Source organism: Daphnia magna, linkage group LG9 (genome assembly GCF_020631705.1).
Source record: "Daphnia magna isolate NIES linkage group LG9, ASM2063170v1.1, whole genome shotgun sequence".
NCBI lineage: Eukaryota > Metazoa > Arthropoda > Branchiopoda > Diplostraca > Daphniidae > Daphnia > Daphnia magna.
In genome coordinates, this window is record NC_059190.1 from 4645582 (window position 1) to 4661439 (window position 15858).

At 39.6% G+C, this 15858-nt stretch overlaps 1 pseudogene; it reads left to right on the forward strand.

The window, feature by feature from the left end:
- Positions 1-6850: 6850 nt before the first annotated feature.
- LOC123475946 lies at positions 6851-12751 on the forward strand (annotated as a pseudogene).
- Positions 12752-15858: the final 3107 nt, after the last annotated feature.

Here is a 15858-nt window from a genome sequence, read left to right on the forward strand (position 1 = left end):
CAGTCGTGTGTGTTAAGAGCGTCTCAAAAGTTGGCTAAACAGCTAGTTCGACCTTCTTTAGAGTTTATTTGATGTACAATTAAGACTAGCAACGTGGCAGCCTTGAGTTTGAGCAGACTACGAAGTCTCGGCTGTGAGCTGTCAGAAACAGTGTCGAGTCCACATTTGTAATGCGATCCAATTCGGACTTTTCTCATATATTTTGGATTTGGTTTACATGGTAACTATTCAACATTTTTATAATAAGTGGAATAATGTCTTTTTTTAATCGGTTGTCAATTGTTTATTTGTTAGACACCAAAATATAATAGAAAATGACCAAAACTTGTTTTGTTTTGGGTTGCAAGTCCGGTTATAAAACTGACCAAACAAAAATTTCTCTTTTTAAAACCCCTTCTAATAAAATTCAATTTAAAAAATGGCTAGATGTCAGCAGGAGGAAACCTCCAAAGATTAAGGGTAATATTTTCTTTTGTGCAAACCATTTTCACGAGACAGACATCATAAAGTTTTCAACTAAGAAATGTATCGAACCTAATCAAGCTGTTCCACTGAAGGTGTGGAGACTTAAATCTGGTTCCTTACCTAAAACACCAAAAAGTGATAAAAATTAAAGTTCAAAAATTCTTTTGTCTAACTTTTTCTCGATTGCAGCTCTTGAGAAAATTGATATCCACCCAGAAGTTCTTTGTAATACCCGAAAAAGAAAGCAAAGAAATCCAAATGCTGCGGAAGCTGGTTTTGGTCTACATTTAGCAATTCCAACTATCGAAGACACAGTACCAGAAGAAAGTCATTTCATAGAACATGTTCTTGATTCCAGTATAGTGGTGAATGCTGAATCTCGGGCAATAATAGAGCACAAACCTCCAGATCCCAGAACCTCAATTGTTTATCCAAATCAAGTGAAGCTTCCTCCAGGATGGGAGTGGATCGATGGAAACGATACTGAATGTAGCAAAATTATCAAATCTGGCTCTAAAATGGTAGCCTTCAAAACAATTGAAATTCAAGGAAGTTCAATTCGCTGTCTAGTGAAAGGGATTGAGGTTTCCTTAGATTCATTGTCAAGCATGTTTCAAAGTCTAGAAGATTTGCAACAAATATTTTGGAATTTTGAAAACTTAAAATTATGCCCTGGGGTTTTAAACCCGTTGTTACTGAAGATTGTTGGCACAGCAAAATGTGGAATCAAGAAGAAAAATTACTGGCGTTCGAATGGCTGCCTTCGTTTATCGAACAAAGGCATGTGTACTAACTGTTTCAAGCTTTCCGATTCCTTAAAGAAAAGGTTAATCAGGATGGAGCGTTTGGCCGAAAGAAAAAAAAGACTAGCTTCCAGATGTAAACTTTTAAATAAAAAACTCGGCCGTCGTGATGCAGCATTGATGGTAATTTAAAACCAACAAAATATTTTCAAAAACGCTCCTTTTAATTTAGTTTGTTATATTTCAGAAAGCTCGAAAAGAAACGCAGTCGATAAGATTTCAACTTAAAATAGCAGGAGAGAAGGCACTGACTCAATTAATCGAAAACTTGCATCCCCAGGTGGGCTTTACGTAGAAATTGTTTTAAAATGAACTTTTGAGTATTATTTTTAAATTTAATTTTAGTAATGCCGTGTCTGACAATAAAGCTTCCTTTTACTTAACAAACTCTTTAAAATGTTTTTTTTGTAGGAAAGAATCGTCATTCAAACCATCTTAAAGAAGGCTTCTTATAATAATTCAAGATCTATGCGTTATGATACTGACTTTCTCATGGAGTGTTTGCTGTTACGGATTCGATCAAAACAAGCATATCTGAAAATTCGTGAAAGAAAATTGCTTCCTCTCCCCTCTCTTTCAACAATCCGAAGACTTCTCAGTTGCATGCCCTGCCCATTTGGGAAAAACGAGTTTGCATTACAGGCTATCATGCGCAATTTGCAAGGGAAACCAAAGGCCATGAGATATGGGTCGCTTATCTAGGATGAGATGGCGATTAAGGAAGATTTGGTGTTTAATTCCCAATAGCTTCAATTTGATGGCCACGTCGACTTTGGTGATGAGATTGTAATAACTAAACATGCTGATCAGCTAGCAGACCACACTTTATTGTTCGTGTTTCGACCTTATCTTTCCACTTGAATCCAACCTTTCGCCGTTTATGCAACAAAAGGTGCAGCCCCAGGAAACTCTCTGCATGAATTGATATGTAAGGCCATTTTTGCTTTACGATCACACGGAGCCGTTGTCAAATCAGTCGTGTGTGATGGAGCGCAATCGAATAAAAGAGTTATGCATCTTTTTGGTGTTACTGGGAAGAGTGATGACAGTGAGCTTACATTTACCCTTCCAGCAGACGTAAATAACAACAGTCTCCCTACTAATGGTTTGGTAAATCAAAACTGTGAGTCAGTTGATCCTGCTAATACCGAAATCATTGAACAAGACAATGCTGGCTTAGAAGACTGGCCTGACGAAGAATGCGCTCCCAATAATGGACGAACTTTCGGTGAAAAGGAAAACAGCCAACATGAATCAAGCTTTGAACATTTATTGGAAGAAGGAGAAAGGATATACTTTTTCGTAGATGTGCCTCACCTATTCAAATGCGTGCGGAACTACATATTTAACAAAAAACAATTGCAGGTGATAGAGATAAATCAGCATATGCTATAAGGCTAAAGTAACTAACCAGTTCATCAGTTTAAAGGCTTGCCTGTCAAGTTTTCACATTTCGAGATGCTATACAAGACGGACACGAAAATAAACGAGGAATCATCTGATAAGCGTATTGTGCCCAAATGGACCGACGCTCACCTATATCCAACATCATTCCAGAAAATGAGTGTTCGATTAGCAGTACAGGTATAAAAACAGTATAAAGATATAAAAATAGCAGCTAAAGTTGAATTTGAAATAGGTATTGTCAAATAGAGCAGCGATCGGCTTTAAATACTATCGCACAATGCAAGTTAGCACAATGATTGACTTCGTAGGTATGAGTTTTAAAGCAAGATAATCTTCATTTTAACTTTATGGACTTCACTTCCACATTAATAAGGGACGGAACACACTGAAGAGTTGGTACGGTTACTTAATGAATCCTTTGATATAATGAATGGACGGTGCTTTAAAAATGCAATATTCAGTTCGCAATGGGAATATAAAAGAAAGGTAGCTTTTTGCTTTCAAATATCTTTATTATAAATTAAAGTACAAATCTTTTTCACAGAAACTTGGAGAACTGCTAAATGCACTGCAAGAAACTGAGTTGTGTTACAGACAGAAAAAAGGGAGTCCTTTTGTTGCACCAACCACGTTAAAAGCAATGAGAATGAGCCTTTTAAGCACAGTTGGTCTAACTGATGAATTATTAAACAAAGCCAAATTTAAGTACGTCCTCACTGGAAAATTTAACCAAGATTGTGTTGAGGTGAGTTTGTTTACCGAACAAAGTATTCAGGTTTCAGGTTGCTCATATTTAATTTCTCGATAAAGAGGTTTTTCGGTATAATTCGATCTGCTGGTGGTGGACAGGTGCAGCCTACTGTTACCTCATTTCTTCATCTCTTCAGAATGCTTTGCATTTACTACCCAGTAAATTTTCACGTAAAAAAATGGCAATGTGGATGAAGACTACATGAGGCTTCTGACCTCTTACCATGACTGCATGCTGTCAAAATTCAAAGAAAACGTCAAAGAGGCTGCAGATCTAAGACTTGGGTTTCAAGAAATCATTCAAGAAGGATTTCAATATCTGGAGAAATTTCCCCGTGGGCAACCAACAGCAAATTCGGAGTTTTCTGAAGAATACGACACAGCAAATGACCACATAGTCTACGATTTATCTGGATATATTCTGTACGCTTGATCAAAAATGATCAAGTGCCATGACTGCTGGAAAACTCTGGAAACCACAAAGGACAAGCTGCCTGGAGATTTTCTGGCATCTGGCTTTTTGGATGTTAAAGACCGTGGGCTTCTCAAGTGGGCTACGCCAAACCTGTATTACACAATTTCGGCAGTAGAACTAATACTTGACGAACATTTCAAGACAGCAAAAGGTTACCTAAAAGATTCATTTGAAGATGTTGTAACTAAACTAAGCAAACTCAAGCTGCCCCTCATTTGCTGTGATCAGCATCGTTCTGAACTAGTGCCAAAGCTAATTTTTGAGAATGTTGTGATACGCTTCCGTTTTAAAGCGAGAAACCGAAACAATTTTCTTCTCGCTAAGGTCACAGCTTAACGCCACAGCAACATGAAACAATCAAAATTAATCAGTACAAAAGCATCAAAAGAATCCACAGCAACTCAATATCTGCCTGAAAGAATGACAACAAATTTGATGCCAACGATAACAGATGCAAACAATAATCAAAATGCTTCAACTTCACAAGAAACAAATGTCTGCGTCCAACCTGCAGTAAACAAAGCTCCAGAAAAAAAGGCCAGGAGGTGTGGGAAGTGTCGACAAGATGGTATATAACATTCTTTAAAAACTTTATTGCATATATATAACATCTTTTGCATTTACAGGGCACTACAAGAACCGATGTCCGAATTGAAAAACAAATTGACAAACTCATTGCAAATAAATGATACCTTTTTTTCATTTACAGACCACAAAAAAGCCAATATCTATCTTGAATAAAGAACAATTGACCAACCAATACAAATCATAGAATTATTCCACTTATTATAAAAATGTTGAATAGTTACCATGTAAACCAAATCCAAAATATATGAGAAAAGTCCGAATTTGATCGCATTACAAATATGGACTCGACACTGTTTCTGACAGCTCACAGCCGAGACTTCGTAGTCTGCTCAAACTCAAGGCTGCCACGTTGCTAGTCTGAATTGTACATCAAAATAAACTCTAAAGAAGGTCGAACTAGCTGTTTAGCCAACTTTTGAGACGCTTTTAACACACACGACTGCCCAACCTTGCCCAACTTAACGAGTCGTGTGACACAGACGTCACGTGAGGGCAGGCTAATCGCTATTGGTCCCCCCCAAAGTAATTTTTTTGAAAAATCATAACGTAAATATGACATGTCGGAAAAATCATCTTACTGCCTTGAAAGAAGCGCATTGGCAGAAAGATCATTTTTTTGAGGGGCTACAAGTTAACACGCCTTTTGTGGATTTGATATCCAACAAAAACCGTTTTAGTCCCATAAGGCCCTGCAGGGCATCGCCCTCCGCTGAAAAGCGACACATTAGGATTTCGCTATCTGGCAACTCCGCATACTGGGACGCTTTTTGGGCTGGGTGGCTTTAGCCCGTAGCTCTACCTGTCTATTATATATCGTGGTTTTGGTAACGTTGGTTAAAGTTGTGGCGTAGCACTCAGGTCGTTGATGATAAACAAATTTGGTGGCTTCACACACATGTAGATGATGGCGGTGATCTGAGTCTTTAATGCAAATTTGAAAAACCACTGTTCTCACCCAGGGTCGAACTGATGACCTTCAGCATGTCAACCCGACGTGATAACCGCTACACTATGAGAACGTTTATACATCGCATCAGCGATGGTTTCGATGCAACTGACCATAGAATCGGAAATATCTTATAGGAATCAACTTTCACATTTGATTTAGAATTAATAATGTTGTTCCCACCCAGGATCGAACAGAGGACTTTCAGCGTGTTAGGCAGACGTGATAACAATTACACTATAGGAACACTTGTTTAATAACTACTACATTGAAATTGAATTATAGCAAGTCATGTAACCAACACTTGGTATTATCCAATTTACGTTGGGGTTAAACCTACCAACCTTTGATTAGGAATCTCATGTTCTAACTGCTGAGCTAGTCGGCACACATGCAATATCAAGTAAATGATGTGCAAAACAACAAATCCTCTGTCAGCAATCTACTTTTTTTGTTGTTGACATTTTAGATTAGTCATTAAAAACGAATCATTAATTTACCAACCATCCCTACGCTTCGAATGAACCTTTAAGAAGATAAGCATATTTTTTCTTTCACCATGAAAGAAGGAGAAAGGGAAAATTTCGGGATCCATCTAGAAACCGCGATCATTTTAAGCTCGTGCTTGTTTTCAAGTACAAAAAACAAAACAAAACAAAAAAAAAACAAACAAACAACACTAACAAGCAAATTTTATGTTTCTTTGAGTAATCCATGTTGCTAAGCTGTAACTTATCAACTTTGAATAGCTTACGGTGTTTGGCTGGTAGAAGGCATCCGCGACTCGCTATTTTCCCTCTCCTTCTGAAATTGAAATCTATATATCTTCTTAAGTTATATGTTTCATAAAGAACAATGTATGTAGTAAGAGTCTTTGTCCGAAACTCTATTTAAGATTTGTGGTTTAGTTTAGACGTCAAATAACATCATCTGACAAGCTTTAATATGGAGAGATAGGGAAATAATCACATTCTGTAGTTGGAAGAGTCCATGTACAGACACATGTTATCAGCCAACACACACATAACTGAATCTACCCATCCACCGATTTGGCAGTTTGTCTTTGAAGAGAATAGTGTTGTACCTAAAATGAAATCATACCTCTGTTAAATGTTAATTATGTTATCCATAATTTTGATTTTGTGCAAGAATTTATTTATGTGCCTCTGTGGCGCAATTGGCTAGCGCGTTCGGCTGTTAACAGACGTGTCTAACTGATCTCCCAAGAGTGACATCTTGCGGTGAGTAAAAAAAACTGTTTTGTTCCTTTTTTTTTTTCTCTCTCTCTCTTCTGGTTGTATTGTATCTTGTAATTCGTTTGTTTCCCTTGTTTGTTTGTTAATACGCCATTTTGGTATTGGCCCTTTTTTTTTTTTTGCATTTTTCCCGCCTCTTTGCCCCTTTGTTGTGGGTAAAATGGGAACGGAATCCCCAGACGTCTGGCCACGTACTGCCGAAATCTCTTTTGGTAATACTGAAGTGACCAGGCATGAATTCTACGAATGTTTCGAGCATGATAGTAATGAATCTGACAGCATCTTTGATGCTGTTTCTCGCCTACCAGGGCGAGCCTTTTGCTTTTTTCGAATTGGGTTCAAGACCGTCAAAGACCATATTGAATTCTTGAATAAATTTAGTGCAAAAGAATCTGTAGTCATTAGTGGCAAGGAGGTCCGAATTAGAGTTAGAGATAGGTCAGTTAACCTCGTACGCGTTAGAATTCAACATTTCAAATTCGATGATGACCTTAGCCTGCTAAACAAGAGATTGCGCGAGTTTGGAGTGATTTCTCGGGTATTTTGGGACACGTATCAGGATAGGTCGCTTCCAAGGTGGAACGGGATAAAGACTGGAGTTGTCAATGTGGATATGGAGATCCACAAGGGCATCCCATCTTTTATCACCTTTGGAAGCTACAAGGATCCACTAATGGTGTCTTATGCAGGACAAATGCACACATGCCACATGTGTGATTCTCCCACCCATGTCTTAGCTAATTGCCCCAAGCAACCCCGTAGTTTAACCACCCCCAGCACCATTTTAAAAGGTCCCATGGGAACACGTAGCTATAGTAGTGTACTAACAAATCGTGGGGCAGTTAAAATTGTTAGGAAGCCCCAGGAGACAGGGCCGACTGGTGGCGGGGAAATGCCAATTGCTCCAACTGTTGACGCTGATTCATTTCCCGAGTTAGCCCAGAGGTCAACGATGTCGACTGTAGTCGTTTTTGATAAAACTCCGGAGGATCCAATTTCGAAACCCGATGAAGCTGAGTCTCTTTCTGACACCGATTCTGACGCTGAAGACACTAGCTGTGTGGATTCGTCTGTGGCGTCTTATTCGGTAAGGAAAAAGAAAATGAAAGAGACGAGGAATTCCGCGACCAACAAAAACAATCAAAAAAAAGGAGTCGTACTGCCTCTTCCCATTCCCCCGTCGCGGAAGCCGAGGAAATAGAAACCGGTGTAGCTCGTTTGGTTGTACTCGGGTCTCCGACTCCAGAGGTTTCAGTTTCGTTACCGGGTGTGGACACCAATTCTTTTCCCACCCTTTCGGGGGGGGGACGACGTGCCACTCGATACAATTGCACCTGGAGTACCACCTATTCCATCCATGATAGATCAGATGGATAACGATGTGGATGAAGAGATGGATGCAACCAAGCTGAGTTCGGTTTCAAACCCTGAGGAAGAAATTTCCTTTTCTGATGGGAGAATTCAGCCAGGCCAACGGTAACTTGACAGCCAGAAGGCTAGTCATGTGAGCGAGACTCAGGAATCTTTGGGCGTCCCCCTCAGCACTCAATCGACTTCTATAGAAGATAAAACTCTCAAAGCAATGGAGGTCGTTAGAAGGACAAAAGGCAACGATAACAAGACCCAATCCCCAAAACCCAATTTTAAATTTTAATCATGATTAACATCGTGACATATAATATCAACAGAATATCGTCACCTGACAAACTTCAAATAATGCTCAATTTCTTTTTACATCAAAAACTTGATATTATATGTTTGCAAGAAGTAGTATTCCACTATAACACCGTATTTACTAACCATTACCAGATGCACACAAACCTCGGCCCTAGAAAACATGGGACAGCCATCCTAGTACGACACGGCCTGAGCGTCAACAACATTTTGTTTGAACCGGAGGGGAGGTTGATAGCCATGGAAGTAAAGGGTTTTGCTTTTGTGTGTATTTACGCCCCATCTGGTGACCAAAATAAAACTTATAGGGATTCTTTCCTCCGGGAAACTATTCCGGCTTATGTTGCCCAGTATAAGCACCAGCAATTATATTGGGAGATTTTAATGCCGTTGACGAGATCGATGACCGGAAAAGTAGCAAGACAACACCACCTAAAATTAGACTAGCACTACTAGAACCCCTCCGAGATTTAGTAAAAGCCCTTTCATTAACAGATGTCTGGAGAGATATTCGGAAAAATGAACCTTGTTGGACGTACTTTTGTGCGACTAGCCGGGCTAGATTAGACCGAATTTATTGTCAGCACCACGTAAAATTTTCTGATATCCATTTGCACGAGTTACCACTCGGGGATCACAGACCAATCGTAGGGTATATAAACAGTACCACCCCTCCTCGTGTAGTGAGAAACAAGTCAAGGGTTTTATGGAAACTTAACACATCAATCCTCGAGGAGGAAGAATATATAAAATTGGTGCATGTCTTTATTGAAGAAATGTCCCAACATACATCCCGTATTGGAAACGTAGACCACTGGTGGGAGATCATTTTCAAACCTGGCCTCAGGCGTTTAACAATTAATTATTGTAAAAAGAGAATCTGTGACCTGAGAGTCAAACGGAAATTACTCCAACATCAACTAAAAGAAACTGTGAACAATGCAAATCTCAATCATGCGCGCTACATGGAGTTGAAACGTGAGTTTCTAGCCTGGGAGCGAGAAGCATTGAGGGGATTTGCAATACGTTCACGCGTTCAAAGTACAGCCGAAGAAGAGACATCTACCTTTCATATGAACAAGTCAACGATTAATTTCCAGAAGTCTCTGATCACCCAACTCAAAACTAATGATAACTGTAAAATTACCCAATCTGAGCAAATTAACCTAGAAATAATTAAACATTTCAGTGGAATCTTTCAGAACCAGCCCGCCCCTAATACCCATTTAGCTGGAAAATTTATAGAAGGGATTAGAGGTGCACTTAACCGCACAAAACCCTCTAAAAACGACCCGGGTCTATCAGTAGTAGCTCAGTCGTTAAACGCTCAAGCGTTCAATCGAGGAGTACTAGGTGCGATCCCGGAGAGTGACAATCCACTAGTGTCTCCATTTACAGTAGAGGAATTAACACTAAAAAGAACAAGGCCCCAGGTACAGATGGCATTCCTTTTGAGTTTTATTTAAAATTCTGGTATGTTATTGGTGTTCATTTTCTAGAGATGATGATTTGTGTCCTCGACAAAAGAAAACTTCAACCGTCGCAGGGAAGGGCAGCTATTAGATTAGTCCCAAAAATCCTAGCACCGAGTAAAATCACAGATTAACGCCCAATTTCATTGTTAAATACCGATTACAAGTTAATCGCGTCAGTATTGGCTTTTCGTCTGAGAAATTTTTTCTCAAAACTCTCTAAACTCACATCAAAAAGGTGGTGTACCTGGCCGCTATATCTTTGACAGCTTGTGTTTAATTCGAGATGTCATCGATAATACAGGCCGTAAATCAAAAGAAGTATCTTCCCTCCAACCGGCCGCCATTATCGCGTACTATTTGGAGAAAGCATATGACCTTGTCAACCGAGACGTACTGTGGGAAGTGATGACAGCCATGGGCTACCCTCCCCTGTTTGTTGATTGGTTAAAAACACTGTACAGTATAACTGAACTATGCCCATTGAACGGTAATGACATAGTCGGTACTGTGGACAATGCACAATCCGTGCGACAGGGGTGCCCTCTGTCAGTCCATCTGTTTGCCCTCTATATTGAACCGCTTTTAGTTTGCTTGTCTAGGGGTATTGACGGAATTGACCACTACGGAAAACGCATCCAAGTTCGTGCATATGTAGATGATCTTGTAGTTTTTGCCTCATCAATGAAAGATGTACGTCGTGCATGCGAGATTATTCTGGAATTTTGTGCCTGGACAAATGCACGTATTAACAAGGGGAAGACAAAATTACTTGGTCTAGGCATCTGGACCCTACATAAAACTCCATGACCCGTAGTGACACAGTGGGCAGCGGCGTCGGCTGGGGTTCATGAGGTTGAGAGTTCGATTCCCTATAGAGGCAATTTAAAACAATCATATTCTAAAAGTAAATGGCCATATGATTGGATAACTCAAGTAGATGAATTAAAAGTTCTCGGAATTACTTTTTCTTCCGAAACAAAAAAAAACAGTTAAAGACAATTGGCAAAGACAGCTCAACATCATCCAAAATATTCTCATCAAAAACACACACCGTCATTTCACTTTTTATGGTCGCATCCTTTTCATTAAACAAAATGTTTTGTCACAACTTGTTCATATAGCCCACGTACAGTATCCTGCACAAAAATCCGAACACCGATTTAATTTTTTAAAGCCACCTATTGGCGGGGTAAAGGGTTTTTTGTTTGTTTTTCTTTAAGAGGGAGGGTAGACGGGGTGACGGACACATAAGGCAGGGTTGGGTAAGTCTAGAATTTTTTTTTATGCCTTAAGCTATTACGCTTTAAGGCAAGTAACAGGTCGGGACATTTTGCAACCCCCAGGGTGATGTGTTATTTTTTAAACGACAGTTGGAAATGTTGGATTTAGGCTCTGTAATATTCTTTACCCAAAATAAATTACACAGCTGCCTGTGCACAATTTTGTCGATACTGATGGCATATGTGTAGAGCCTCTAATTGCGACGGCGGAATTCAGTGTTTGATTCCCGATAAAGAATTGCAATATATTAGGTATCTTTATAATATTCTTCATTCGCATATGCTGGGAATATTATTTTTCTTAGAACGAAGTAAATTATTATTTTTTTAAGTTATTTAATAAACAAAAAAAAAAGCACATATAGCTCAATGAAAATTTGTTTTATATATGAACGAGAATTCCTCGTAAGATAACCACAATAATTTATCACCTCAACTGGAATCGAACACCGATCTCCAGCATCCCATTCAGAAACGCTACACCTACGCCATTGACAACAACGTAAACATTTACAGGCAGCTGGAAGATAAGCTAAATTGTTTCGGTAAGCAACATTACCAAGCCCAAGCCCTAAATTTCCAACTGTCGTTTAAAAAAACACACCACCCTGGGGGTTGCAAAAATGTCCTGACCTGTAACTTGCCTTAAAGCATAATACCTTAAGGCATTTTTTTTTAAATGTCTAGACTTACCCAACCCTGTCCTGTCGTGTCCATCACCCTTAACCCTCCCCCTTAAAAAAAACAAAAAACCCGCTACGCCGCCAATAGGTGGCTTAAAAAAATTAAATCGGTGTTCGGATTTTTGTGCAGGATACTGTACTTCCCTGCAACAAAACCCAAGCCCTTCTCCTCCAACAAAAATGCAACAAATTCCTTTGGGCACAACGAAGAGAGCACCCACCCCTAAATGTTTTGATCCGCCCCCGGCTTCAAGGTGGGCTTGGTGTAACTTTACTTTTTCCATTCTTCCTGTCCCTTTTCACTCGGCAAATTTTCAAATCTTTAATCCACCCCGAGGCTATTGAGAGAACTGCAACTGTTTATTGGTTGGGGCCACATCTCAAGAACCTCCTTCCACAAATCACCCAGCCTAGGTTTAATGCAACCCATTCATCGCATCCATACTTCACTACCTCACTTTCAACCATCACCGATCTACTTAAAACTGGCATCTTCACATCGTCAACTGTATCGAATCACCGCGCCACCTACAATCACCTGATCGCTAGCATAGGGCAACCAGGGAGAACAGAGATTGCGAAACCGGACCTTGACTGGGCTTCCATCTGGCGTTGGGTGGCCAAAATCAAAAGGAAAAACGCCGAACTGGTCTGGGATTTTAACCATAACCAGCTTCCGACCAAAATGCGTCTCAATAGTCTTAATCTTTCAAACAACGACCAATGCCCTCTATGCAATGCTGGCCAAGAAACTGACGACCATCTAATGTTACTTTGTAAAGAGAAAGTTGACATCAGTTTATGTCTCCGTATTCAATTGACGAAACTCGGATGTTTAAAACCATTGAAATCAGCAATCAATGGAGACGTTGGAAATGGGCCCAATAAAAAGAAAATACTGGCCCTCATCCAATCCTACATAATCACCGTCTGGACTGGCCGCAGCTAAAACTTCACCCCAGCCATAAACGAAATACAGTCTCTCTGGTCACGCCTCCTTCATTCAAAAAACTCTCCACAGACGTAACCTTCTAAACCCTAAATATTCCTACAAAACTTTCTCCACAGATACCTTCTTTCCTTCATACAACAAGTTTCTCCCATCATAATTATTATCTCTTGGAACCCCCCCCCCCCTCCAGATGTCATATTGTTAATCTTCATCTCCACCAAAATCATTTGTCCTCCTTCAATTCCGCCTCGAAATGTAATTAGTTCGCTGTAATTTTCCTCCTTTGCCACAACATGAAATTGAGGTCACAAATGCCACAAATGACCCAACGTATCTGTAAAACAGTTTAAATCTTACTTGTGACATTAAATCGTTTAAATATATAAAAAAAAAACCGGAAGGATGGTGGTTCGATCCCACCCAGGGGCGTTGGAATAGAAGATTGAACAAAGATGTGAACACACAGAAACTGCATTGGTATTTTTAAAAACCTTCCTAATAATTTGCCTTCGTGGTGGCTGATTCATCGGTGATGGAAATCCATGATTGCTCTACAGATAAGAAGGTTTTGGTAACGTTGGTTAAAGTTGTGGCGTAGCACTTAGGTCGTTGATGATAAACAAATTTGGTTGCTTCACAGACATGTAGATGATGGCGGTGATCCGAGTCTTTATTGCAAAATTGAAAAACCACTGTTCTCACCCAGGGTCAAACTTTTTTTTTTAATTAAAAAAATTTCCGTTTATTTCAATATTATTTCATTCTTCTTTTTAATTACATAACGCTATTTTAGGGGCAAATAAATTGAGATGATGTGGTAAAATTTAAGAAACAAAATTCAAAACAAACAGAATAGCTTTTTGGGTGCAGACGATATTTTAAAATGTAAACAATGATTGTAGAAATAAAGGGATATATGATGGCAAGTAATGACTGATTTCCAATTTTACAAATAAGACGATAAAATGACGAAGAAAAAAAATATTAAATAATACAAAAGAAAACAAAATAAACTATTAAACAATTATTAAATATGGAGACCCATAAGTTTTCCACTTCCACTTCTGTTGGAATCCGGTTACGACTCCTTTTCTTCCATGTAGCGTAGATGTAGGCAGCCTTCGCCTTGAGAAAATTCACTCTCTGATGGAGAGTGAATCGACGAGAGGCATTCTCCCGCAGAATACCCTGCAAATGACCAAATGCATGATTCCAGACCCTGTCGGCTGTCTCTGAAATAGACGAAGAAAATTTAATTCCTAATAAGGGCAAAATCTTGGCTGAAGTCAACCATGGCAAAGGCCAGTGTACCCGATTTCTCCACCTTCCGAGTCCCAGGGCTTTTGTTTTCTGTTTATTCATCCTTGCATTAGTCCATTGACAGAAAATCTCCAAAACCCTTCCAGCAATTACTAAATCATTGTCACATGAAACAAAAATTGTGACACCATCAACTAAGGCTCTGACAACAAGTTTTTGATTAAAAAATCTAATACCCTGGAGTTCATGAGACAAACGGACAAGTAAGGGCTCGATGTACAGAACAAACAGATGCATCGAGAGGGGACATCCCTGTCGGATGGACTGGATATCATGAATCTCCCCTGCCACTTCCGTACCGTTGAGGATTAAAATTCCTGCTATCGAGTACATAATTTGTAGCCAACGAACGAAAGAAGAAGGGTAACCCATAACCTCCAGTATCCTCCAGAGGACATCCCTGTTAACCAGGTCGTAAGCTTTCTCAAAGTCTACTTCGACAATAGCATTGCCCATACCTGGAATCAATGGTTGAGAAGAATCATGGCATCCCCGGTCATCAACGTATTGTATAACATCCCTATACAAGCAAATATTGTCAAAAATTAATCGACCTGAAACCCCCCCTTTTTGGTGAGGCCCAATGATATCTGAAAGGGTATGTCTCAACCGTCTCGCTAAGACAGATGCCATGATTTTACAATCCCAATTGAGGAGAGATATTGGCCGAAAGTCTGAAATCCCACAAGCGTCCTGACACTTAGGAATAAGTCTTATCGCTGCTTGCCCCTGAGATGACGTCAGGGTTCCCCTTTCCAAGATATGGTTAAACATATCCAGGAAGTGGGGAGCGATTTCATCCCAAAACGCCACATAAAACTCGTAGGGAATGCCATCATTACCGGGAGACTTGTTCTTCTTGGTTTGGATAAGGGCTGATTTTATTTCAAATGATGAAATAGGTACGGTGAGGTTCGGGTATACTCTACAGCAAACCCTTACTCCCTCAAGAAAGCCAGTCCCTGCTAGCATGTCAGGAAAAGATTGACTCTTAAAAATCGAAGTAAAATGAGAAACAATTTCTTTAGAAACATCTTCTTTGGTTGTTAAGCACTCGCCATTGGGGGCAATGATTTTTTCAATACGACATCTGCGGAAGTTTTCTCTGGCACGGCTAACATGAAATATAGTTGCACCTTCATTTTCTTCTCCCTCAAAGCCACGGGATCGAACTCCGAAACCTTTGAGTGTGCTCTCCTCCCAAGACTTCGAGAAATTTCTCAACTTTTGAAAGGCAACCCAATCAAAGGTGTCTGCTTGGGCCATCTCTTGCATACAGGACTGATAAAACATCTTAGTTTCTCTTATCCTCTTAGCCCTTTGTTTGCGATATGCAATCACGATGCGTCTGATTTCAGGACACTCTCCCACCAATTTGCAACGTTACTTAGCCTTAGAGGATGATTAGAACATTGTTTAATGAATTCAATAATATTTGTTTGGAAACCTTCTTCTTACAAAATCAAAACATTCATTTTCCATAAGCCAACAGTAGATTTTGCAAGATGAGGGATGTTGAGATTGCATGTAAAGGAAGACTGTATCGACTGATGATCACTAATAGACAAAGGTTGTAAGCAGATAATTCGAAAATTATCTGCAAAAGCCTTACTAGCATAAATCCGATCAAGTCGAAAGGAACAACCATGGTGATGAAAAGTATGGCCTGGTTCAGTTTTCTTTAGCTTTTTCCAGATATCAATGAGTTCCAAGCCCTCAATCATCTCCTTCAAAGCAAGGTTGATTATTTTAGAAGGATAGGATTGGGATTTGGTTTGTTTCCT